Source organism: Oryctolagus cuniculus, chromosome 11 (assembly GCF_964237555.1).
Source record: "Oryctolagus cuniculus chromosome 11, mOryCun1.1, whole genome shotgun sequence".
In the NCBI taxonomy this organism is placed as follows: Eukaryota; Metazoa; Chordata; class Mammalia; order Lagomorpha; family Leporidae; genus Oryctolagus; species Oryctolagus cuniculus.
Genome location: NC_091442.1, coordinates 31,320,108 through 31,345,304, shown reverse-complemented (window position 1 = coordinate 31,345,304; position 25,197 = coordinate 31,320,108). Strand labels below are relative to the sequence as shown.

The following is a 25,197-nucleotide window of genomic DNA, read 5'->3' as shown; positions in this document are numbered from 1 at the left end:
ATAGGGAGGGGAACAGAGGGCCTGGGACCAGAGACAAAGATCGTACTCCACACATGTTTACAGAGCAGCCTCATTTGTAAGTTCTAGGTCCAAAATCTGCATCACTGCATAATAGATGAAACAAGGGTTCTCCCCTGTGGCACAGGGAGTTCTTTCATCCAGCCAACAGCCAGTCTGAGAAGAGAATAGAACACATTTCCCATAGAGTTTGCCAAGCATATATTCACAAACTTTCTACCAATACTTCAAACTGCCATAATTATTGATAGTGTAAAAAAATAAAGGAGAAAAATAATCACTCGGTCTTTCTTTCAACATCATGTCTATTCTTTATAAGCACTTGGGTTATAATTTTCAATAACAATTTGCTATATTAGGAATTTGGAAAACATTATGTTGAGTGAAATAAGCCAATCCCAAAGGGACAAATACCACTTGTTCTCCTTGATAGGTGACAACTAACTGAGCACCAAAAAGGAAACCTGTTAAAGTGAAATGAACACTATGAGAAAGTGACTTGATCAGCCCTCACCCTGACTGTTGATAAGCAGCTTAATATGTTATCCCTCTTAGTATTTTTTTTGTTTGTTCTACTTAATACTTTTGGTTGAATACTGTAATCAATACACAATTCTTCTTAAGTGCTGAAACTTAACTGAAAAGTGATCACTGTTAAATATAAGAGTGGGAATAAGAGAGGGAAGAGATGTGCAATTCGGGACGTGCTCAAACTGACTTACCTCAAACGGTAGACTTAGAAACATACCAGGGGATTCGAATTCAATCCCATCGAGGTGGCATGTACCAATGCCATCTCACTAGTCCCAGTGATCAATTTCTGTTCACAATTGATCGTAATGATAGGACTAAGAACCAAAGGGATCACATAAACAAGAATAGTGTCTGCAAATACTAGCTGATAGAATCAAAAAGGGAGAGAATGATCCAACATGGGAAGTGAGATACACAGCAGACCCATAGAAAGGCAAATGTCCTAACAGCACTCTGGCCTCATAATCAGTCCTTAAGGCATGCGGATCCGGCTGAAATGCCCTGAGAGTATTTCAGTCATGGAAAGCCAAGACACTCTGGGGGAAAAAAAAAACCTAAATGAAAGATCTCCACGAGTGAGATCCCAGTGGAAAGAACGGGTCATCAAAGAAGGAGGTACCTTTCTCTGAAGGGAGGAGAGAACTTCCACTTTGACCATGGCCTTGTCTAAATATGATCAGAGTCAGTGAACTCAGGGGGCTTCCATAGCCTTGGCAGCTCATGACAAGAGCCTAGGATGATTACTGATGCCATAAACAAGAGTGTCAATTTGTTAAGTCAACAACAGGAGTCACTGTGCACTTACTCCTCATGTAGGATCTTTGTCCTTCGTGTGCTGTACATTGAGATTTAATGCTATAACTAGTACTCAAACAGTATTTTTCACTTTATGTTTCTGTGTGGGAGCAAACTGTTGAAATCTTTACTTAATGTATGCTAAACTGATCTTCTGTATATAAAGAGAATCGAAAATGAATCTTGATGTGAATGGAAGGGGAGAGGGAGTGGATAAGGGGGAGGGTTGTGGGTTGGAGGGACATTATGGGGGGGGGGAAGCCATTGTAATCCATATTCTGTACTTTGGAAATTTATATTCATTAAATAAAAGTTAAAAAAAACAATTTGCTATATTGACATATAATGTAGCAAAACACAAAAAAATCAGTTCTATAAAAGTCACTTTATTTATGGTTTACCATAAGGGTTTAAGCCATGATTAATACATTAATAATAGGTAATTATTTGGATTATATTCTCTCATTCATTCATGCTGAGATTCCATTTGGATTTAAGGTGATAACTCTTGTAGCAATTGACAAGCTGGATTAAATTCAGAATATTAAAAATGAAGAAACTAATTAGGAGACTTACAATATTGAGTCAGAAAAATTACAGTGCTGGCAATCAGCATGAAAAAGATTATGAAGGCATAAAGGCTAAACTAATAGGAAATTATGTCTGTGGATTATGGGAATTGATTTAAAGGGAGGATTAAATAAACCTTTAGGATTTACTGCTCTGTATACTCAACATTGCTTTTATGCCTCCTATAAAAGGAACTTCCCAAATCCATAAGGTTGATCACAATAAAAAGCTTCTAGTTCAATGGATCTCAAACATTTCAATGGGACACACAAAAAAGGCATGGAGACATGTATTCCATAATGATGCAAGGCACAGCATTTCCCAGGCAACAACTCTGATGAAGCAAGCTAAGAGAGGAGTAGAAGTTGTCATTGAATCTTTGCCTTCCAATTCCTTTCTTTCCTTTATGCCAAATCACTAAATCTGCTCCAAGGTGCAGCCCGACACATTTCTCCTCATGAGTCAGATCTAGTGAATGGTACATCAGTCTGGGACCAACAGCATTATCTCAAAAAAAAAATCTCTGATGTCTAAAAATATGAAAGGCAAAGAGAAATACTAGACACTCTGTCAACCATCCAAGTGTTGGAATCTAAGATGAGCACCTTGGACATTCAGATGATAGAGGGGAAAATGTTAATCCACAACATCAAACAACAATGTCAAAATAAGGAAGGGTACGGTTCTTGGTCATGGTCAAGAGAAGTCATTGTCAGGTACACACCTGACAAGACAAAACCAGTGCTGATCCATACACAAAGCAAATCTGAGTGCTCAGATGGTCTTTACCAGATTCTAGTTTTCCACAGCACAATGGGGTGACTATACCTCAAAATACTGTATGTGTGGAAGAAAGTAGCCATTAGGTTCCAAGCACTAAGAAAAAAAAATGGATGTGCTAACTGCCTAATTCGATCAGTATACACTGAATGCATGTATTGAAATATTGCCATATGTTTATCAAAGTTTTCTTAAACTTTTTTTAACTTTAAAAAATTATTACAAAAATCATAATAAAGCTTATAATTCCTTCCATTTTTTCAGGAGAGACTGCATGCAGGGACTGATAGTTAAAGTCCTACACTTTACTCTTGGTTCCATTCTTAACTTGTCTTGGCATTTTATACAAGAGCTGAGCCTCAGTTTGCTAATCTTCATTTTCTGTTAAATAAAAAGATTGAGCTAGACCCATACAAAGTCTACATAGAGCTGCACTAAACATGAGGATAATTCAAAAAGTTCATGGAAAATGAAATTAAAAGCAAAAAAGTTCTGAAATCTATCATGCAAGGGGTCTTCAAAATATTCATGGAAAATGTGTATAATAAAAAACCTGCTCATGGATTTCAAAAAAATTTGCACCGAAATTAACTTATCTCTTCATTTCATTTTTCTGTGGACTTTTTAAAGTTTGTTCACACAAAGGGAACAAGGTGCTCTGGAGAAGGCAAAGGAGGGGAAGAACAGGAGCAGAAAGATCTTGGTCACATTTCTGCCTCTGCCAAGACTGCTCCATTCATCTCACTCTCATGTTAACTAATATTAAATAATACCAATGTTAAACTTTCAAAGGGCTGGCACTGTGGCATAGCAGGTAAAACTGCCACCTGCAGTGCCAGCATCTGGTTCAAGTGCCAGCTGCTCCACTTCTGATCCAGCTCCTTGCTACGGCCTGGGAAAGCAGCAGAGGATGATGACCCAAGTGCTTGGGCCCCTGCACTCATGTGGGAGACCTGGAAGAAGCTCCTGGATCCTGACTTCAGCCTGGTCCAGCCCTGGCCGTTGTTGGCAATCTGGGGAGTGAACCAGCAGATGGAAGAGATGGAAGACCTACCTACCTCTCTCTCTCTCTGCCTCTGCCTCTCTGTAATTCTGCCTTTCAAATAAATAAATAAATATTTTTAAAAAAACTTTCAAATAAAATTTCCTTTGGAAATCGTGTTGTGGTTCTAAAAATTCATAAAACTCACTGGGATTAATGATCCTTCAGGTCTTGCAATTCAATTTTAACTCCTTAGAATATTATATTTTCATTTTTTAAATTTTTAGTATTAAAATATTTCATATAATTTTAGAAGGATTAAAGCTTTAATTCTGTTTTCATGGCAATTTAAATATTTATCCATATATTTTGTCTGACTGAACCACTGAGTATGTATTAGGTACAGGATATACATGCTGCTGAAGTGATATTGTACATACAAAGCTTTTAGTAGACTGATGCTGTACTGTGAAATCTTGAGAAATGCCAGTTTCAGTTACCCTAACTAGAACTAAATGGGGTGATGCTTCTCATTAATCATGATACTTATTGTGGCATCACAAGCAATCAGTTATTCTCATCTTTAAATCCAGTCCATTGCCAGCCCTTCCAGTCCTGAGCTGTTGCTGAGAGAAGACTAGTTTGAAACTTGTTATTCTTCAGCAGAGTAGTTCATCCATCAAAATTACACTTCAACAAGCTGCTAAATCTGCTAACCCTTATCAATTAAAAAAATGTGCTTCAGATGACCATACAGGAAATGAGCATTTGAATGTTTGTATTGATCTGCTCAGCAGCAGAAGAAGATTAAACAATATTCGACTTCAATTTTGCTGCAGCCACTTTGGCTACAGAGTCAGAAGGCAGCCATCTTTGCCCATCTCACCTGTCCCAGTCCTCTATGTCATGGCCTAATGAGATCCTTAAATGTCACTTATTCTTTGGAAACAGGAAGAGTTAGTTCTCCCATCTTGAAACTCATAATGAAGCTTATATTTGTGACCATACAGAAAGCAATAGCATTCTCTTAGAGAGTTGATTCAACTACAAATTCCTCTGCATTAAGCTAAGAGAAATTAGCAGGAGGTAGAGCCACGCCCAGTCAGAATCTTAGCTTCTCAAATGTTACTCCTTACACAACATGACTGTTCCCACATGTGTTACCCATTACTCATACTGTCTTGAAATATTAATGTAGTCCAGTGAGAAAAGCCCTGAGGTCAAACAGCCGAGCTGTAATCTCCATTTCTGTTTTAGTTTCCACCTTCTCTGATCTATGGAAGTGACACCTCTGTAATAGTTTCTAATTCTTCTTCAACACCTACTCCTTGGAGAGGAACTAAAATGAGAAGACTTTAGGAAAAACCAAAAACATAATTTTACCTCCAGGACCCTCCCTTGAAACCAAACTCAATCCCCTTCACCATATCCACTCTGACTTTACCTAGTCCTCCTAAATGGGCCACTAGTCTTGGAGCTTTATCCCTCTATTATCAATACCTAAGCTTTTTCTTAAAGCTTCTTCCATAATTATGCTAAGGGCCCTTAATATCACCAGTCACCCAAAACCTTGCTAATCGTAGGCATGTCCCAACAAGTAGTGGGGTCTGAAGATGACCTTGGTACAACTAACATCTTAATCTGTAGCTCAAAGTGATAGCCTTGGAAATTTTTGTCACATATATATGTTTTTCCATAAGAAAACAGCCTTGAAAAGTCTAAATGGATTCAATCATCCACAGCTCTATATTTCTCTCCAAATTCCATTTAAAAAGCAAGACAAGTCCTTTCTAATAGAAAGAACCTGAAGCTTACAAAGGCTTTGCCCAACACTTTTTTTTTTTTTTTTTTTTTGAGAGGCAGAGTTAGACAGTGAGAGAATGAGAACAGAGAGAAAGGTCTTCCTTTTCCGTTGGTTCACACACACCCCCAAAGGCCGATACGGCCGGCACGCTGCGCCAATTGGAAGCCAGAAGCCAAATGCTTCCTCCTGGTCTCCCATGCGGGTGTAGGGCCCAAGCACTTGGGCTATCCTCCACTGCCTTCCTGGGCCAAAGCAGAGAGCTGGACTGGAAGAGGAGCAACCAGGACTAGTACTCAGCACCCCAACCAGGACTAGAACCTGGAGTGCTGGCGCTGCAGGTGGAGGATTAGCCTAGTGAGCCGCGGCACCAGCCCAACACTTTTTTACAAAGACCTCTTGTGGGGAGCAACTGGGAGCAACTCGGACTAGACTAAGTTACTGGAATTAAGACTTATTCTATGCATCTGCTTTCCCACAATATGGCGCTGAGAAGAGAGTAGCAACTTCTGCGCAGCTGCCTCTCGCTAGCTTGGGTGATGACCTGCAGGAGCTGATCCTGCTCCTGATTGCAGGAGAGCAGCGTACTCGGCGTGTGGGTAGCAGAGTTGGGATTGGTGGAAGAGGACTATCAAGGAAGAGAGAGACAACATGCACCAGGAACATCTAAGGGGAACACCTGTGCAGCCCCCGAGAGAGCCAGCCGGTGGTGTGCCGCTCCCCTGCGGAAGTGGGGAAAGTGGCCAGGGGGAACCGCCCTTCCATGGAGGTGGAAGGGACAGTAGCCAACCCAGGAAGAACCAGCAGCAAACCTGGGGAGGGCCGAGCAGACAAAAGAACGGCACAGGGTCCTGTGTTGTTCCTCCATGAAGAGGGGGAGCGACATAATGGTGCCGTGACTCAGATATGAAGCCTAGGCAGGGTTTAGTGTCGTTCCTCCATGAAGAGGGGGAGCGACACCTCTCAAAGGCAGTAGGAGGCAAGCACAACACTACATCTTCTTCTGCATCTCTATCCATGCAATGAGGGTGTCATTCTCACAGCTAAAACCCTCTTAGATGAGATCAGGAGGGAGAAGGAGGTAAAGCTCTGACTCTTTGCAACTTGACTAGGTTGCACAGTATTTCGACATGAAACACAGGACATAATTTAAAAAGTTATTTTGAATGTCTTCTTCCCATGTAGATTTACTATTATTAAACCAGAAGCTCATTGTTTTAGGAAGCTCATCACAACCAGGAATATAAGAATTTGGTCTTCATGAACACAGATACACAATCCAGTAACCCTTAGTAATAAATGCTCAACACACATACAGCAAATTCCAACTTCTGAATGTGTTCTCTTGATAGTAAAAGTGCAAGTCTATATGATTACATTCATATCTCCTTCCCTCTAACTTATTCTATTAAAAGATCCCACCTGAAACCCCAATAGATTGTTAGACAAGGGTAAAGGAAAAGAGATGGATCCACTCTTGTTACCCAAAGCATGGTCCTCATAACAGCAGCATGTTGGCTAGACATGCAGATTCCCAGGCATTGTCCTTGACACCTAAAATAAGAATCTGCATTTTAACAAGATTCCCTGAATTATTCTTAATCATATTAAAGCTTGAGAAATGCCATCTATAGTTGTGGTTATCAAACTCTGCTGTCCGGTAGAATTATCTAGGAGATAATTCTTTAAAGCCAATGATTATCCACCTTCAACCCAAACCAATAAATGAGAATTCCTGAAGCAGAGATCTAGGAATCAGTAGTTTGAAAAACCCTCCAGGTAATCCCAATATACATCCAATTTTGAGAACCAGTCTGTGAAGAATTAGGACAGCAACGCAGATATTCATATTTTTAAGGTAGTACAGGTGAACAGAGAGAGCTGAAAGGAGAAATCAGAGGAGTGGGTACATTGTAGGCACTGTTCCTCCAAAACAGACTTCAAACTCTCTGGTGAAGAGAGTACACAGCAGGAACCTGTCACAACCAAGACCACCTTGAACACCACAACTATTACATGGTCACATAGTACCAGCCTGCTATGTCAGATGTCCTCAACAACAGTGAAATTTAATTGAATAACATTTTCATAATATAAAAATTGACATAATCTTCTCTCAATCATTTATCAAGTTGCATTAATTATCTAACATGTCTAGTGCTGAGTTTGCCTATGTTTCTTTTCATTATTTCAATAAAGCCTCAAGGTAGTTTCCCACGTAGTCATTCGAGTTAAAAAAAAAAAAAAAAACTTGAGAAAATGGAGGTTTAGACAGGATACTTCAAAAAGTTTGTGAAAAATGAAATTAAAGGGAAAGTTTGTTTTAATATGAGAAAATGTTGAAAGTCATGCATAATTTTTTTCATAACACACATTTTCCATGAACTTTTGGAAGTTCCCTCACCCACATTAAGAAACTAGGAGTCTCTGTAAGTGTTCTCAAGTTAAACAGCTGGTAAAATGCAGGAGTAGAATGAAACCTCTCCTCACAATGTATTAGTTCAATTTTCATTACTTTAACTAAAACATCAGAGAGGAACTTCCTTGGGAAAGAAAAAGCTCATTTCAGCTTACAATTTGGAGATTACGGCTCAGGATCGCGCAGTCCCACTGTCCAGCATGTGTACAGGCTGATCATAGCACGTGCAGAGGCACAATGACCAGATGCTGAGCCTGGTAGCAGAGAGTCTAGATGGAACATGAACTCAAATAGTGAAGGCTCTCACAAGAAATAGAAAAGGCTCTCACAAGAACTCCCCTCCAAGGGACACTCCCACTGACATACAGACCGCCTACTGATCCCACCTCCTAGTCACCACATTTAGAGCAAATTTCTACCCTTAATCCAACAACTATTAACATTAAGATGTCAGAGTTTAAATATCTGTATGAGTCTTAGGGAAACAAATCCTATTCAACCCATAACATTCATTCTCCCTAAGTCCTTACACTGCAAATCTCAGTGCATGGTCACAAAGAGAGAAATAGCCTGACAGCACTGATTGGTGTTGAGTAGCTGGCTTTGTGTTCATAACTGAGTCAGTGTGCTATATTCTTGAACAGAAAACGTCCCAGAACACCAGCATCAGACAAACCCAGTCTCTACCACGATGGATCAAGACAAAAACAAAACCATTCCATAATCCCGTGTGAGCTCAGACAAAGGTATAAGTATGGTCCAAACCAGAAAAAAGACAAAATATCACCATCTTGACTAATATGGACAGCTCCAGATTCCTTACAATTGCAGGCTTAGCCTCATTTTATTTCTTATGCATTCTAAATAGGAATTATTATGATATTCATTCATAGAATTATCTGCTTCCCAACAATTTCTAATTAAAAGCAAAGCTTTCCTTTCTTAAATTCTCCCTCCCTCCCTCCCTCCCTCCTTCCTTCCTTCCTTCCTTCCTTCCTTCCTTCCTTTCTTTCTTTCTATTTGACAGGCAGAGTTAGTGAGATAGAGAGACAGAGAGAAAGGTCTTCCTTCCATTGGTTCACCCCCCAAATGGCTGCCACAGCCGGCACGCTGTGCCGATCTGAAGCAAGGAGCCAGGTGCTTCCTCCTGGTCTCCCACGCAGGTGCAGGGCCCAAGCACTTGGGACATCCTCCACTGCCTTCCCAGGCCACAGCAGAGAGCTGGACTGGAAGAGGAGCAACAGGGACAGAATCTGGTGCCCCAACTGCGACTAGAACCCGGAGTGCTGGCGCCGCAGGCAGAGGATTAGCCTATTGAGCCGCGGTGAATTAATGCTATAACTAGTACTGAAACAGTATTTTACACTTTGTGTTTCTGTGTGGGTGCAAACTGATGAAATCTTTACTTAATATATACTAAATAGATCTTCTGTATATAAAGATAATTGAAAATGAATCTTGATGAGAATGGAATGGGAGAGGGAGCGGGAGATTGGAGGGGCTCGAGGGGGAAGGAAATTATGGGGGTGGGGAAGCCATTGTAATCCATAAACAGTACTTTGGAAATGTATATTTACTAAATAAAAAAAAAAGGAAAAAAAGTTTGGTGCATTTGAGCCTTGGAGATAATTTATGCTTCCATAATATCCTAACACATTCCTTAGCCTAACTTTCTTATTTCCATTTCAAAGAAATGTGCAATAAAATAAATTCCAATGAGGTTTTAAAGCATGGTACTAAATGAATAAAGTTAGATTCAAAGGACTACATACTGTCTGATTCTATTCATAGTAAATGTCTAGAACAGACAAATCTGTAACTCATGAAGTAAATCAGTAGTTATATAAGGATGAGATAAGGAAAAAGGGAGCTGGGAATAACGGGAAGTATCTGTAAACTAACAGAGATGCAGGGCTTTTGGGAGAACAGTGAAAAGATTTTAAAATTGATTGTTCTGGAGTGCAGGGATGTTTGATGCAGAAGTTAAGACACTACTTGGAACACCCACATTCAATATAAGACTGCTTGGTTTCAAGTCCTAGTTCACTCCTGATTCCCTGCAAGTGCTCCCTGGCAACACCAGCATTTGGGAAATTAACCAGCAGATGGAATTTCTTTCTCTGCCTGTCTCTCTCTCCATCTTGGTCTCTCAGCATTTCAAATAAAATAAATAATTTTCAAAAATTGGTTGTAGTGATGAATGTACAAACCTGAATATAATAAATCATTGAATTGTATTCCTGAAATGAGCAAATTATATAGTATCTAAATTTTATCTCTATAAAGCTGTCTAAAATTTGATTACTTTTCTTTGCATTTTTCTTTCTACAGGAAATGACTCTACAATGTTGTGCAAAAGTATCCTGTGATTTTTTTCTTACATTTTCCTTCCCTGGGTAGAGAGCTATATGTAAATTTGGAAGGAAGCAATGGGTGTATCATTCAATATTGGTCCCTGCAAGTGTGGTGCTTTCAGGATAGAAGTGTAGACAGGTATTAAGCAAATAAACACTCAAATAAAAATGTGATACAATATTGTGTTGAATGAACATGACACTGATGAATTATTGGGCCTTTGGCCAACTCTATCTCCTGGCACTGAATTCTCGCACCATGTATGCCTCTATGGCCAGAAGCACTAAGTGGAAATTGTGCCTTATTTATCTCCGGATACAGTTCTCAGAACAGTGGCATGTGCATAATACATTCTCTTTTTTAAAAAGATGTATTTATTTATTTGAAAGGCAGAATGACAGAGACAAAGGAAAAGACAGAGGGAAAGAAACTTGATCTACTTGTTCACTCCCCAAATGGTGAAAACAACCAGGATGGGCCAGACTGAAGCCAAGAATACAAAACCCCATCCAGGTCTCCCAGCTGGGTGGCAGGAGCCCAAGCACTTGGACCGTCTTCTACTGCCTTCCCAGGCACATTAACAAGGAGCTGAATCAGAAGCAGAGCAGGCCAGGACTTGAACAGTTGGTCTGATATAGGAAGCTGCCATGGCAAATGGTGGTTTATCCCACTTCACCACAATACCAGCCCCAAAATGGATTCTTAATGTACATTATTGACTGTAAATACAAATGTAAAAGCCCCATCATCACTCAAAGAACACAGACTTTGGTGGAAAATGTTGAGAAGAGCTGCCTTTATCACTTTCATTACTCAACTAATTGATTATATGAGGGTACTTCAGGAAGTTCAGAATGTGGGAATAAGAGATGCGTTTATATTGGTGCTAAAAATTGAAACCTATGCATAATTTTTTCATCATACACATTTTCTACGAACTTTCTGAAGACCCCTCATAAATACCAAAACAGAATATGCACCTCTTCAATAGGCCACTTCTTAAATCTTTTGCTAGCTGTTACTACCGTAGGTGACTATGACTTCTGGAATATTCACATTCTTCTCTCTATATATAAGTAGATTGAAGTCACAGCTGCTGTATTTAGAGTCTGATTATTTTCTTCAGCAGCAAACTCAAGCAATTATTGCCATAATTTAATGTGCATATGAATTACCTGGGGATCTCTAGGGGCAACAGGTTCTGATTCAGTTAGTCAGTGTGGGGCTGAAATTCTGTTCCTCTAATGCGTGATGCTGATACAGCTGGTCAATGAACAGCAACTCTATCATTTTTACTTTGTCTTGGACACATAATATTGTACATATTCACAAAGTATGATGTGATGTTTTAATACATGCATATAATGTGTAATAACCAACTAAGTTATTTATCATATCCATCACCTCATACAATTATCATTTCTTTATGGCATGAACATTCAAAATACTCTTCTCTAGCTACTTTGAAATATTCAATACACTATCATCACCATAGTTACCACTGTACAGTAAAACCAGGACTTATGCTTCCTATTCAACTGTAATTTTGTACCCTTTGACCTATGTCTCCCACTACTACCCCTAACTCTCCCCAGCTTGTGAGGATCAACCTTCTATTCTCTACTCCTACAAATTCCACATCTTAGTGAGACCGTGCAGACTTCAGAGACCACTCTGTGAATATAAAGGCAACTGATCTCATCAGAGGACCTTCCTTTACAAAGAAGCCCTTTCTTGTGTTATAACGTCAAGGTTAAAACAGAGGTTGGAAACCAGTCTTCACAGTGTAAAAGTGAGCTTCAGCATGGGGATTCTTTTTATTGTGGTTATTTTAAAATATTAAAAAATGGGACATTTTATGTAACAGTTTTGGTTTCCCCTAAAAAGTCACTGCTCTCACACTACCACACGACATCCAGAACATACTGAACCACACAGGTCATGGCTGATGTTGGATATTTTAATCTCCTTTCTAAACTGAAAGGAAATAAGAGGAGACTGGGTCAAGAGCCCACTCTCTTTATCTAACAAGCTAAACAAGATGAAAAAAAAATGATGAGAACAAATTGAGATTTGTATCCTGAGTGTTAGTCATGCTGTTTAAGAAATGCTGGATGACCTTATAGAAATTTGACTCTGAAGTTTAAATGTGAGTTCTTGGAAATGGTTTAATATGTTACATTTCCAAACAGAAAATAATTTTCAGTTTCAAAGAGAAAAGGGAAACCCAAACTCTCTAAGAAACATTGAGCTCTAGAAGGATCAAAATGTGTTCAAATTCCTCTAACTCCTACTCTCCTGGTTGAGAATCTAAGATACCACACTCAGAGTTTTGCCCAACCTGTTGACTTACCATAGTCTTATCTTGATAAAAATAAACTTCAATGTGGTTGAAATCATGGTTTCCAAGTTCCTTTCCATATCACTTCCTGTTTTCCCTTTGGCTAGGACCGTGTTCATTTTCTATAAAAGGCAATCAGATTCTCAGACTCTTCCTGGTGGCATGTCACACAGAGACATTCTCCACAGTCCTTCCTACTTAGCGGGATGCTTAGGACGACATCAGCAACTCTTCTCCACTCCCAAAATCCTCAAAGCAACAAACATGTAGTGACTCCTTCAACAACACAGCCAACACATGTTATTGGATCTTTTCCTTGTGAGAGATAAGATTTAAAATCATACTGATGGGGCCAGTTTTGTGGCATAGCAGGTAAAGCCACCTCCTGCAACATGGGTACCAGTTCATGTCCTAGCTGCTCTACTTCCAATACAGCTCCCTAATGATGGCCTGGGGTTAAACATCAGAATGTGGCCCAAGTGTCTGGAACCCTGCTACCCATGTGGGAGATGCAGATGATTCTGCTTGCTCCTGACTTTGGCCTGGCCCAGCCCTGGCTGGGCTGCTGCAGCAGCCATCTGGAGACTGAATCAGCAGATGGCAGATAAATCAATCAGTCAATATCTCTCTCTTCTCTCTTCTCTCTTCTCTCTCTTTCTCTATTCCCCTCCCCCTCTCTCTGTAACTCTGATGTTCAAATAAATATACAACTCTTTTTAAAAAATCATACTGATAGAAAGTGTAATGTGGTGGGGAGGGATTTCAGGGAGAATTATGACACTATAAATCAAGCAAAAACCTAGTGGCTTCCACATGGTAAATACCATTTGAGTTTTGCTATGGTTTGGGTGTGATTTGTCCCCCAATAATTCATGTACTGGAATCTTGGTGCCCATTGTGGCGTTTTGCGTGGTAGTGAAGCCTTTCAGCAGTGGGGAATAGTTATAAATCAAGTGTGACTTTCTCAGTCACCCTCTTGCTACCTTTGTTGCCATGTCAGCTTTCTCCCACATGTTTCTATCATGAGACACTCTCTACCATGTTGTGACCCAGCTAAGGTCCCTTTCCAGACACTGGTGCCATGCTATTTGAACTTTCTAGCCACCAGAATTGTGAGCTAAAGAAACTCCACCACTTCAGGTATTTTTTCATAGCACAATAAAATGAACTAAAATAAGTATAAATATGGCATTTATCCATTGATTTATTAAGGGTTGTCTGAGGTTAAATTTCCCAGAAGCAAGGGGATGTGAGAAAAACTTTCATTCATGCATTGGGAGATAACCTCAGAAAACATAGCTGGGGAGATGGATAAGTGAGCTAAGAAAAGAAAGGAAATGAGTAAGTATTATACTAGCAAGCAAGTTACCACTGCAGGGAACTGGAACTCAACCCAACTGAGGAACCCTTGGAGATGGTCTGCAATACTTCCAAAGAGTCACTGTATCCCTGGGTAAGGAAACCTGGACATGTATACACAACTTCTCATCTGCATTATTTGGAAACTGCTTCTAGACCATTAACTCTCAATGATTCTGGCTTGCCCTATTCATGAGTCTATCAAGCACCGTCAGACAGAAAAACCTTAAGGAGAGTCACAGGTAACAGTAAAGCAAACCTGAGCTTTAATGGATGAGTGCTGACATAATGAGAGCATACCACTAGATACATCTGCTGCAAGGGACATCTGCATGATAGATACTCAGCTAGATACTCCACAGAAGTAGGTAAGAAAAGAAAAAGGTATCTGCCTTCAGCAAGGGATATCATAGAAGCTCACTTAAAAAACTGATTCTTCAGATGGCATCAGAAAGCCTGCAAGAGCCGGCTATGCCAAGGCATCAGGTAAGAGCATTTCAGGTGAAGGGACGAGCAGATGTGAAGATACCAAGGTACAAGTGGGCAGCACATAAAGGAGCAGAAAGCAAATGCAGTTCAGTGTTGCTAGAGTGTAGGGAGAGAGGTCATGGTAAGCAGCCTGGACGTTACCTGGTACAACGTGAAGCCAGTGGAAGCTCTATGCAGAGAGAACAATAAGGTGATTGACAAGGACACATACTGTGCAGCAGCTGTCAATGCCTCTCTCACATGTCCTCACATGACCAGGTGAAGAGAAGCATTAAGACCTCAACATTTATTCTAGTTCACTGCTGACCATTGATCCTGAGATCAACCGATTTTGACGCTTAGAGTATGTGCTTAGTAAGCATATATTTAATGACTGAATGGGCCCAGAGAAAAAGCAATGGAGATGGAAAGTCTCCAAGCTCCCTATTCCAGTCCTTTGAATCCAGATACCTGCAGATGATAAAGAAACTCAAAGAAGGGAATAACAATCAAACAGAATGATGAGAGAATGTTTATGTAGAAAGGGAAATCTGAATGTGAGTGGCTTTTGGTTGGTAAGGATTCTGTCCCCTGAGACAGATGCTAGCAGGTTCCAGGTTCCAGTTCCCAGGGATTTGTGTCACTGAATGTCACTGTGATGAAAAGTAACAGCTACCACAGCTGTTGTTTGTTGAGCCTCCTGCTGAAAGAAACATCCCCACTTGGATGTTTTTCAGACATCTTAAATGTAACATATCCAAAACCAAACTTGTAATTTCCCCCAGACACTTCAAATATTCTTCCCTCAATCTTTCCCCTCCTAGCTAATGGAATCCTCCTTGACGCTCCCTGTCACACCCATCAGGAAATCCTGTCATCTCCTCCTTCAAACTATAGCTGAAGTCAATTCACTTTTCCCTCCAAAGCCTTCAACTCCCCACAGCCAGGCTATATTTTTGCAATAGCTTTCTGCTGTTCCTACCAGAACAATTATATCCCACTAATATCACTCTCCAGGAAGTTGTCTCTGGCAAGTACCAATGACAACATCCAAGGTCATGATTCTACATACCTTTTCTCTAACAAAGGTACAAGTTTATGGCAACACTCAGGACTTTCTTCAATTTATTCCTGGCTTTGGTCCTGGCTTTGGTCCTGGTTTTTGGCTTCTCTTCAGCTCTAGACTTCACCTCTTAATTCCAGATGTATTCATGCCTCTTGGATGTGTTGACTGAGCCTGGTTTCCTAGGATAGACATTCAGAATTCTAAAAGACTAAATTTAGCTCACACTGACCTCCATGGCCATCATTGCATAAGTCTCCCCGTATAGGTTAGCCCATGTTTGCACTTGTACTCTGCATACAAATCAGATGCCACCCAGAATAACGACCGTCCAAGTACAGTACAGTCCCCTAGAGGGTGGGAGGAAGTTTGTGCACAGAAAAGAGGGTCATGTTGAGGGTTGGTGTTTGGGATTATTTTTTTGAGACAAAAGTGGATTAAAGAACTCAGTAGTATGCCTTTGTCAATATTAAGCGGGAATCCGGTCAGCAACCTAATGCTTGGGCATTTAATGCCCTAGAGGACTTGTCTAGGCCTCTGGAATTACTAGAATTACCAATCTTTGTGAAAAGGGACTGTGAAAAAGACTACAATTATTAAAACTGGGATTCAAGCCGGCGCTGCGGCTCACTAGGCTAATCCTCCGCCTAGGGGCGCCGGCACACCAGGTTCTAGTCCCGGTCGGGGCGCCGGATTCTGTCCCGGTTGCCCCTCTTCCAGGCCAGCTCTCTGCTGTGGCCAGGGAGTGCAGTGGAGGATGGCCCAAGTGCTTGGGCCCTGAACCCCATGGGAGACCAGGAGAAGTACCTGGCTCCTGCCATCGGATCAGTGCAGTGCGCCAGCCGCAGCGCGCCGGCTGAGGCGGCCATTGGAGGGTGAACCAACAGCAAAGGAAGACCTTTCTCTCTGTCTCTCTCTCTCACTGTCCACTCTGCCTGTCCAAAAAAAAAAAAAAAAAAAAAAAAAAAAAAAAAAAAAAAACCTGGGATTCAGCAATCATACTAAATATACTTGATAAATATCACCCATATTCTAAAGGATCTACCATTCTAACATAGCAGTATTTTCAGCTGGAAGCACATAAATTTACTAAGATTTGGTGCTCTAAAAATTGGCAGTAATGGGGTACGTATTTGGTGCAGCAGTTAAGACACCGTTGAGACATTTTTATCCCATATCAGAATGCCTGGGTTTGAGTTCCAGCTCCACTTCTGATTCCAGCTCCCTGCCAATACATACTCTGAAAAGCAGCAGTGATGGCTCTAGTACTTGGGATTGAGTTTTGGGCTCCTGGCTCTGGCCCAGCTCTGGCTGTTGCTGTCATTTGGTGAGTGATCAAATGTATGTAAAACCTTTATCTCTTTCTCAAATAAATTTGGAAATTAATTAATTAATTAATTAAAAACCAGCAATAGGGCATCCAGTCTACTTTTGGGTTTCTGCACTTAGGTAACCCAAAATCAAGGAAGGGAGAACTAGTTCTTTTGTGTGATTACTTAATGTCCAGTACTACACTTTTTCAACTGCCAGGCCTTTTTGTAATGATAAAGGAAATTATAAATTCTTACATGTTCAGAATGATGATTCTGCTTTTTCTTTATTTCAAATACATATAAATATTTATAAAGTTCCTGAGTAAAACTTATTTTCTTTGAAGACTTTTACAGGTTTAATGAGGATTTTAGTTAATTTATTCAATTTTGTGTTTGTAAGGTTTATTCATACTGTTCTAAGTAACTAGAATTATCTTATTTCTACTATCTACAGTATCCATTGTATCAATATTCAAAGCTGACATATCAATTCTACTATGAATAGACCCTTGGGATGCCTTGGGATGTTTTCCTTCGGTGATCAATACAATACAATCCTGTTCTGAACATTCATATTTTCTCCTCCAGTAAATCTGCAAGAGTTTCTTCAGCATCTATATCTAGTAATAGAATATCTAGGTTATAGGGTGTGCCTTTTTGGACTAAAGTGGATATAAAAGCTCCCACCCACACTAGCAGTATGAAACAGTCCCTATTACTTCATTTTTAATAGTATTTCCTACTATATCTCCCACCATATATATTGAGAGGGAGGGAGAGAGGAGAAATAGGTAACTTATTTTGATTTTTGTTAGTAGCTTCCTGATTATTAATGCAGTTTCTTTGTGGATATTTTCTTTTTTGAAATTCTTGTTCAAGTCTTATGCCCACTTTTCTATCAATTTATCTGGGTTTTAAAATGTATTTCTCAATTATTTTTTACCTATTGTGGATATGTTATTTATACTAAATATGAAACTTCTTCCACATGCAGGCTAGTCTTTGATATATTCACCTTTTGATTATTTTAATATTGGCATATGTAACATTTTATGATTATCATAATGTACATCAGTGATCACAAACATCTCGCTGCCCTTTTTCAAAGTAACATTAGGCTATAGTTTCTCAGACAGCCTAGCCATTAGATGAGGCTGTGGGATACCAGATTCCCCAGTGGAATATGCCATTCTCAGGCCTGTGGTTGCCACAATCAGGGTATGCTTGAAAAACTACCTGTTGTAGAAAAAAGCACATCCTCAATTTATATCCATGAATGTGATAAGGAGCTGTGCTGCTGATCCCAACATCCTCTCTTCATTTAAAAAAAAAAAAAAAGAAATACTCTTCTTTATCCATCAGCTACTAAAATTTGCCTACGATTACAAAACACACCCTTAATTATTGCTATTTTATCTTGACTTAAAAACTCTTTCTTAACCTACAGTAATAAAGATATTCTCCACACCACTGTCTGAAAACATTATTGCCTTTTTTAAAAAATTTGTTGTATTTATTTAAAAGGCAGAGTGACAGAAAGAGAGGGAGAGATAGGGAGAGGAAAAGATCTCCCAACTAATGGTTCATTCCACAAGTAGCCTTAATGGCCAGAGCTAGACCATGCCAAAGCCAGGAGCCGGGAACTCCATCTGGGTCTCATATGTGCATAGCAAGCATTCAAGTACTTTGGCCATGTTCCACTGCTTTCCCAGGTGCATTAACAGGGCACTAGATCAGAAGAAGCAGAGCAGCTGGGATTCTAACCAGCACCCCAATATGAAATGCTGGCATCCTAAGTGGTAGCTTAAATAACTGCACCACGGCTCAATAGGCTAATCCTCCGCCTGTGGTGCCGGCACCCCGGGTTCTAGTCCCGTTCGGGGTGCCGAATTCTGTCCCAGTTGCTCCTCTTCCAGTCCAGCTCTCTGCTGTGGCCCGGGAAGGCAGTGGAGGATGGTCCAAGTGCTTGTGCCCTGCACCCGCATGGGAGACCAGGAGGAAGCACCTGGCTCCTGGCTTCGGATCAGCACGGTGCAGGGTGAACCAATGGAAGAGGAAGACCTTTCTGTCTCTCTCTCACTATCCACTCTGCCTGTCAAAAATAAATAAATAAATAAATAACTGCACAACAACACCAGCCCCAGCACTTTTTATTTATTTGCATTTATTTATTTATTCTTTATTTTAAAAAATTTTGAGATGACATATGCTTAATTTACATTATAATCAAAAGCTTAATGGCTCCACTCAATAAAGAATTCAACAAACAAAGAGCTCATATTAGAACTTTAATTCACTGACTTGAAATTTATTCTTGAAAAAGGAGCAAAGTAGGAATAGTTTTCTTTATTTTTTCCCAGTAAGGATATTCAGTGTTCTTGGCATAATTTGTTGAAAAGTCCGTCATTTTACCACTAATCTCTAATACTACTACTGCTGTATTATGAATATCCATAGAAGTCTGCGCCTTTTCTATGCCTGGCATGTTTGGCATATGAAATATCTACAGTTTTATGAGTCTCAATACTTTGTTTTCCTAAGAAACACATTATATATTCTGAATTTTCATCCTTCTGTGTAAATTTCAGTCATCTTGCAAAAATCCCACCATTTTAAATTGGACTACAATGAATTTTTAGAATAATTTGAAAGGAATTTATGCATTTATCTATCAATCACCGAATTCATGAATTTGGTGTATCTTTTTATTTAATCTTCAAAGTCCCTGGATTAATTCTTATAACTTTTCCATCAAGATCTTCCACATATTTTGTTACATCTTGTCCTAGTTACTCACATTTTAAATGTATTCTCTAGTTTCTTTTTATTTTTATTGCAATTGATTTTATATTCATCAACCTTGCTACCATTTTACCAGAACATGGTGGTGCTTTTTCTCATTACCAATTTTAAAAGATTTTATTTATTTGAAGCCAAAAGGGGAAGATACAGAGAAAGAGAGAGATCTACCATCCACTGGTTCACTTCTCCAGATGGCCTCACAGCCAGGGCAGAACTAGGCCAAAGCCAAGAGTCAGGAGCCAGGAGCCTCAACGAGGTCTCCCATGTGGTTGACAGGACTCCAAGCATTTGGGCCATCTTCTGCTGCTTTTCTCAGGCCATTAGCAGGCAGCTGGATTGGAAATGGAGTGGCCAGGACTCAAAGTAGTGCCCATATAGGGTGCCAGTGTCACAGGCAGCACTATGCCACAACACCAGCCCTTCATAACCAATTTTAATAACTTAAATTTTCTATTACCTTCATTGTAAGCCTACCAGACACCTGTTGGAAATCACAGAAAATGTTCTCCTGTAAAGAGCCAGTGTTGAAGGGGCACAGCAAAATAAGCCTCTACTCGCAATGTCAGCATCCCATATCAGTGTGCTGGTTTGGGTCCCCGGAGCTTCATTTCCAACCCAACTCCCGGTGAATGTGCCTGAAAAGGCAGCAGAAGATGGCCCAAGTACTTGAGCCCCCGCCACCTACATGGAAGATCCAGATGGAGTTCTGGGCTCCTGGCTTCAGCCTGGCCCAGCCCTGGCTATTGCAGCCATTTAGGGAGTGAACCAGCAGATGGAAGATTCTCTCTTTTTCTCTCTCTCTCTCACTCTGTCTTTTGAATAAATAAATTAATTAATCTTTTTAAGAACAAAATTCTGTATGTGAGCCATTCTAACCGGGGTGAGGTGAAACCTCATTGTGGTTTTGATTTGCATTTCCCTGATGGCTAGTGACCTTGAACATTTTTTCATGTGCCTGTTGGCCATTTGGATTTCCTCTTTTGAAAAATGTCTATTGAGGTCCTTGGCCCATCTCTTAAGTGGGTTGTTGGTTTTGTTTTTGTGGAGTTTCTTGATCTCTTTGTAGATTCTGGTTATTAACCCTTTATCTGTTGCATAGCTTGCAAATATTTTTTCCCATTCTGTCGGTTGTCTCTTCACTCTCCTGACTCTTTCTTTTGCAGTACAGAAACTTCTCAATTTGATGCAATCCCAATAGTTGATTTTGGCTTTGACTGCCTGTGCCTCCCGGGTCTTTTCCAGAAACTCTTTGCCTGTGCCAATATCTTGAAGGGCTTCTCCAATGTTCTCTAATAACTTGATGGTGTCAGGTCATAGATTTAGGTCTTTAATCCATGTTGAGTGGATTTTTGTGTAAGGTGTAAGGCAGGGGTCTTGCTTCATGCTTCTGCATGTGGAAATCCAGTTTTCCCACCTCCATGTATTGAATAGACTGTCCTTGCTCCAGGAATTGGTTTTAGATCCTTGATCAAATATAGTTGGCTGTAGATGTTTGGATTGATTTCTGGTGTTTCAATTCTGTTCCATTGGTCTATCCATCTGTTTCTGTACCAGTACCATGCTATTTTGATTACAACTGTCCTGTAGTATGTCCTGAAATCTGGTATTGTGATGCCTCCGGCTTTGTTTTTGTTGTACAAGATTGCTTTAGCTATTCGAGGTCTCTTTTGCCTCCATATGAATTTCAGCATCATTTTTTCTAGATCTGAGAAGAATGTCTTTGGTATCTTGATTGGGATTGCATTGAATGTATAAATTGCTTTTGGGAGAATGGACATTTTGATGATGTTGATTCTTCCAATCCATGAGCATGGAAGATTTTTCCATTTTTTGGTATCCTCTTCTATTTCTTTCTTTAATGTCGCTCCCCCTCTTCGTGGAGGAACGACACAGGACCCTGCGCTGTTCTTTCGTCTGCTCGGCCCTCCCCGGGTTTGCTGCTGGTTCTTCCCGGGTTGGCTACTATCCCTTCCACCTCCGTGGAAGGGCAGTTCCCCCTGGCCGCATTCCCCACTTCCGCAGGGGAGCGGCACACCGCCGGCCGGCTCTTCTCGGGGGCTGCACAGGTGTTCCTTCAGCTAGATGTTCCCCATAGATGTTCCTGGTGCATGCCGTCTCTCTCCTCCTTTATAGTCCTCCTCCGCCAATCCTAACTCGGCTGCCCACACGCCGAGTACGCTGCTCTCCAATCAGGAGCAAGTCCTACAGTTAATTGGTTGAACTGGAGGCAGCTGTGCGGAAGCTGTTTACTTCTCTCCCAGCGCCATATTGTGGGAGAGCAGATGCATAGAATAAGTCTTAATTCGAGTAACTTACTCTAGTCCGGATTGCTCCCCACAGATCCCCCTTTCTTTTTATTTTTTAGCGTTGATACGCGCCTGTCTTCGGTGTCCCGCGGCACACACTCTGCTCTACTTGCTAGAGTTGCCACAGGCTCTTACAAGTCCTATCAATCAGGAAAACCGAATCCGGGTCCTCTCTTCGCCATGTTGTGAGGAGGTTTTTAGGCGCTGATGCGTGCCTGTGTTCGGTGCCCTGCAGCGCATGCTCTGCTCTGCCTGCAGGGGACTTACAAGACCTATCAGGCAAACCGAATCCAAGCCTTCTCATTGCCTTATTGTGGGGGAGACTTATTAGTGTTGGTTCGTGCCTATCTTCGGTGACCTGCAGCTCATACTCTGGTCGAGCTGCTTGCTGGCGCTTACCGCCTTAAATCAGGCAGACCGAATCCAAGCCTCCTAATTGTTGCATTGTGGGGAAGCTTTACTGATGTTAATTCGTGCCTGTCTTCGGTGACCTGCGGCGCATAAGCTGCTAGCCGCCCAGGTGCTCATCGCCTCACTAATCGGGCAGACCGAATCCAAGCCTTCTAATTGGCATGTTGAGGGGAGGCCTTATTTTTCTCTATTTCTCTATCTCCGGGCATTTCTATTTCTCCCATTTTACTTCTGTCTGCCAACATTCCTATTTCTCTTTTACTTCTAAACTTCTGTTTCTCTTATCCCCGCAGCTTTCCAGCACCTCGCCCCGCCGGCGGGTTCCCGGCTCTGCGCCGCTTCAGCCCGCGCGCCTCTCTCATCTGCGCAGCTTCCCGGCTTTGCGCGGCTCGGCTTCGTGCGCTCCGCGGTCTCCACGCTTAACCCTTTCGCGTCTGAACCACAGCCTACGCCAGCCCCGTTCCCTATCTATTCACGCCCCGTGCTCTCTCTGCACGCGGCGGCTTCCGCGAGTAACACAGCGTAGCTCACGTGTCCGCCACTAGCATTCAATCTAAGTTCCCCGGGCTAGCCTGGCGAATTCAACCCAGCGTACGTCTCCGCCCCACGGTTTGGCTTCCCGTCCTTTGCTCCCCGGGCTAATCAGACGGATCCCAATCTGGCTTACGTCTCAGCTTCTGGTTTCAACTTTTCGCCCCCTATTCCCGGGCTAACTTGAGAATCCCAAAGTGGCTTTCGTATCCGCCTCGGCCTGCCCCCCGTGGCTTCAATTTCCCTAACACTTTTCTCTACCCGGTATGTTTCCCCAAGCTTTCCTCCAACAATACTCCTCCCTCATTTCTCCTGGCCTCTCCCCACAGTCCGCATCCGAGTCTGTTTGTTCTAGCTTTCACTTTCGCTTTCGACCTTAGAGATTTCTCCCAGCTTCCCCCCGTAGTCCGTATCCGAGTCTATGCTTAGGCTTTCAATAGCTTCTTCCGGCACCTTTTTCGTCCGGCTTTTCCCTAGGCTGTTTGCTAGTCTCTCTCTCCGATATTTTCCCTAGTTCTTCCCGTTTCTTCCCTCCTAAGTTTCATATCCGTCCTAAGTTTCCTATCCGAGTCAGGTTTCCTATCCGAGCTAGGTTTCCTATCCGAGCTAGGTTTCCTATCCGAGTCACGGCACCATTATGTCGCTCCCCCTCTTCATGGAGGAACGACACTAAGCCCTGCCTAGGCTTCATATCCGAGTCACAGCACCATTATGTCGCTCCCCCTCTTCGTGGAGGAACGACACAGGACCCTGCGCTGTTCTTTCGTCTGCTCGGCCCTCCCCGGGTTTGCTGCTGGTTCTTCCCGGGTTGGCTACTATCCCTTCCACCTCCGTGGAAGGGCAGTTCCCCCTGGCCGCATTCCCCACTTCCGCAGGGGAGCGGCACACCGCCGGCCGGCTCTTCTCGGGGGCTGCACAGGTGTTCCTTCAGCTAGATGTTCCCCATAGATGTTCCTGGTGCATGCCGTCTCTCTCCTCCTTTATAGTCCTCCTCCGCCAATCCTAACTCGGCTGCCCACACGCCGAGTACGCTGCTCTCCAATCAGGAGCAAGTCCTACAGTTAATTGGTTGAACTGGAGGCAGCTGTGCGGAAGCTGTTTACTTCTCTCCCAGCGCCATATTGTGGGAGAGCAGATGCATAGAATAAGTCCTAATTCGAGTAACTTACTCTAGTCCGGATTGCTCCCCACACTTTAAGATTTTGTAATTCTCATCGTAGAGATCTTTAACGTCCTTGGTTAAGTTTATTCCAAGGTATTTGATTGTTTTTGTAGCTATTGCAAATGGGATTGATCTTAGAAGTTCTTTCTCAGCCATGGCATTGCTTGTGTATACAAAGGCTGTTGATTTTTGTGCACTGATTTTATATCTTGCCACTTTGCCAAACTCCTCTATGAGTTCTAATAGTCTCTTAGTAGAGTTCTTTGGATCCTCTAAGTAAAGAATCATATCGTCTGCAAAGAGGGATAGTTTGACTTCTTCCTTCTCAATTTGTATTCCTTTAATTTCTTTTTCTTGTCTGATGGCTCTGGCTAAAACTTCCAGAACTATGTTAAATAGCAGTGGTGAGAGTGGGCATCCCTGTCTGGTGCCAGATCTCAGTGGAAATCTACCAACAACAGATGCTGGCGAGGATGTGGGGAAAAAGGGACACTCACCCACTGTTGGTGGGAATGCAAACTGGTCAAGCCACTATGGAAGTCAGTCTGGAGATTCCTCAGAAACCTGAATATAACCCTACCATTCGACCCAGCCATCCCACTCCTTGGAATTCACCCAAAGGAATTTAAATTGGCAAACAAAAAAGCGGTCTGCACCCTAATGTTTATTGCAGCTCAATTCACAATAGCCAAGACCTGGAACCAACCTAAATGCCCATCAACGGTAGACTGGATAAAGAAATTATGGAATATGTACTCTTTAGAATACTATACCGCAGTAAGAAACAACGAAATCCAGTCATTTGCAACAAAATGGAGGAATCTGGAACACATCATGCTGAGTGAAATAAGCCAGTCCCAAAGGGACAAATACCATATGTTCTCCCTGATCGGTGACAACTGACTGAACACCAAAAAGGAAACCTGTTGAAGTGAAATGGACACTATGAGAAACAGTGACTTGATCAGCATAGCCCTGACTGTTAATGAACAACTTAATACATTATCCCTCTTAGTAGTTTTTTTGTCTGTTCTACTTAATATGACTGGTTTAATTCTGTAATTAATACACAGTTATTCTTAAGTGTTAAAACTTAACTGAAATGTGATCCCTGTTAAACATAAGAGTGGGAATAAGAGAGGGAAGAGATGTATAATTTGAGACATGCTCAAGCTGACTTGCCCCAA

At 41.5% G+C, this 25,197-nt stretch overlaps 1 long non-coding RNA gene across 1 annotated transcript in view; it reads right to left on the bottom strand.

Moving 5' to 3' along the window:
• Positions 1-25,197, bottom strand: part of LOC138844330 (uncharacterized) — a 228,764-nt gene that overhangs the window by 102,155 nt on the left and 101,412 nt on the right. The gene's annotated exons all lie outside the window — the stretch shown is intronic.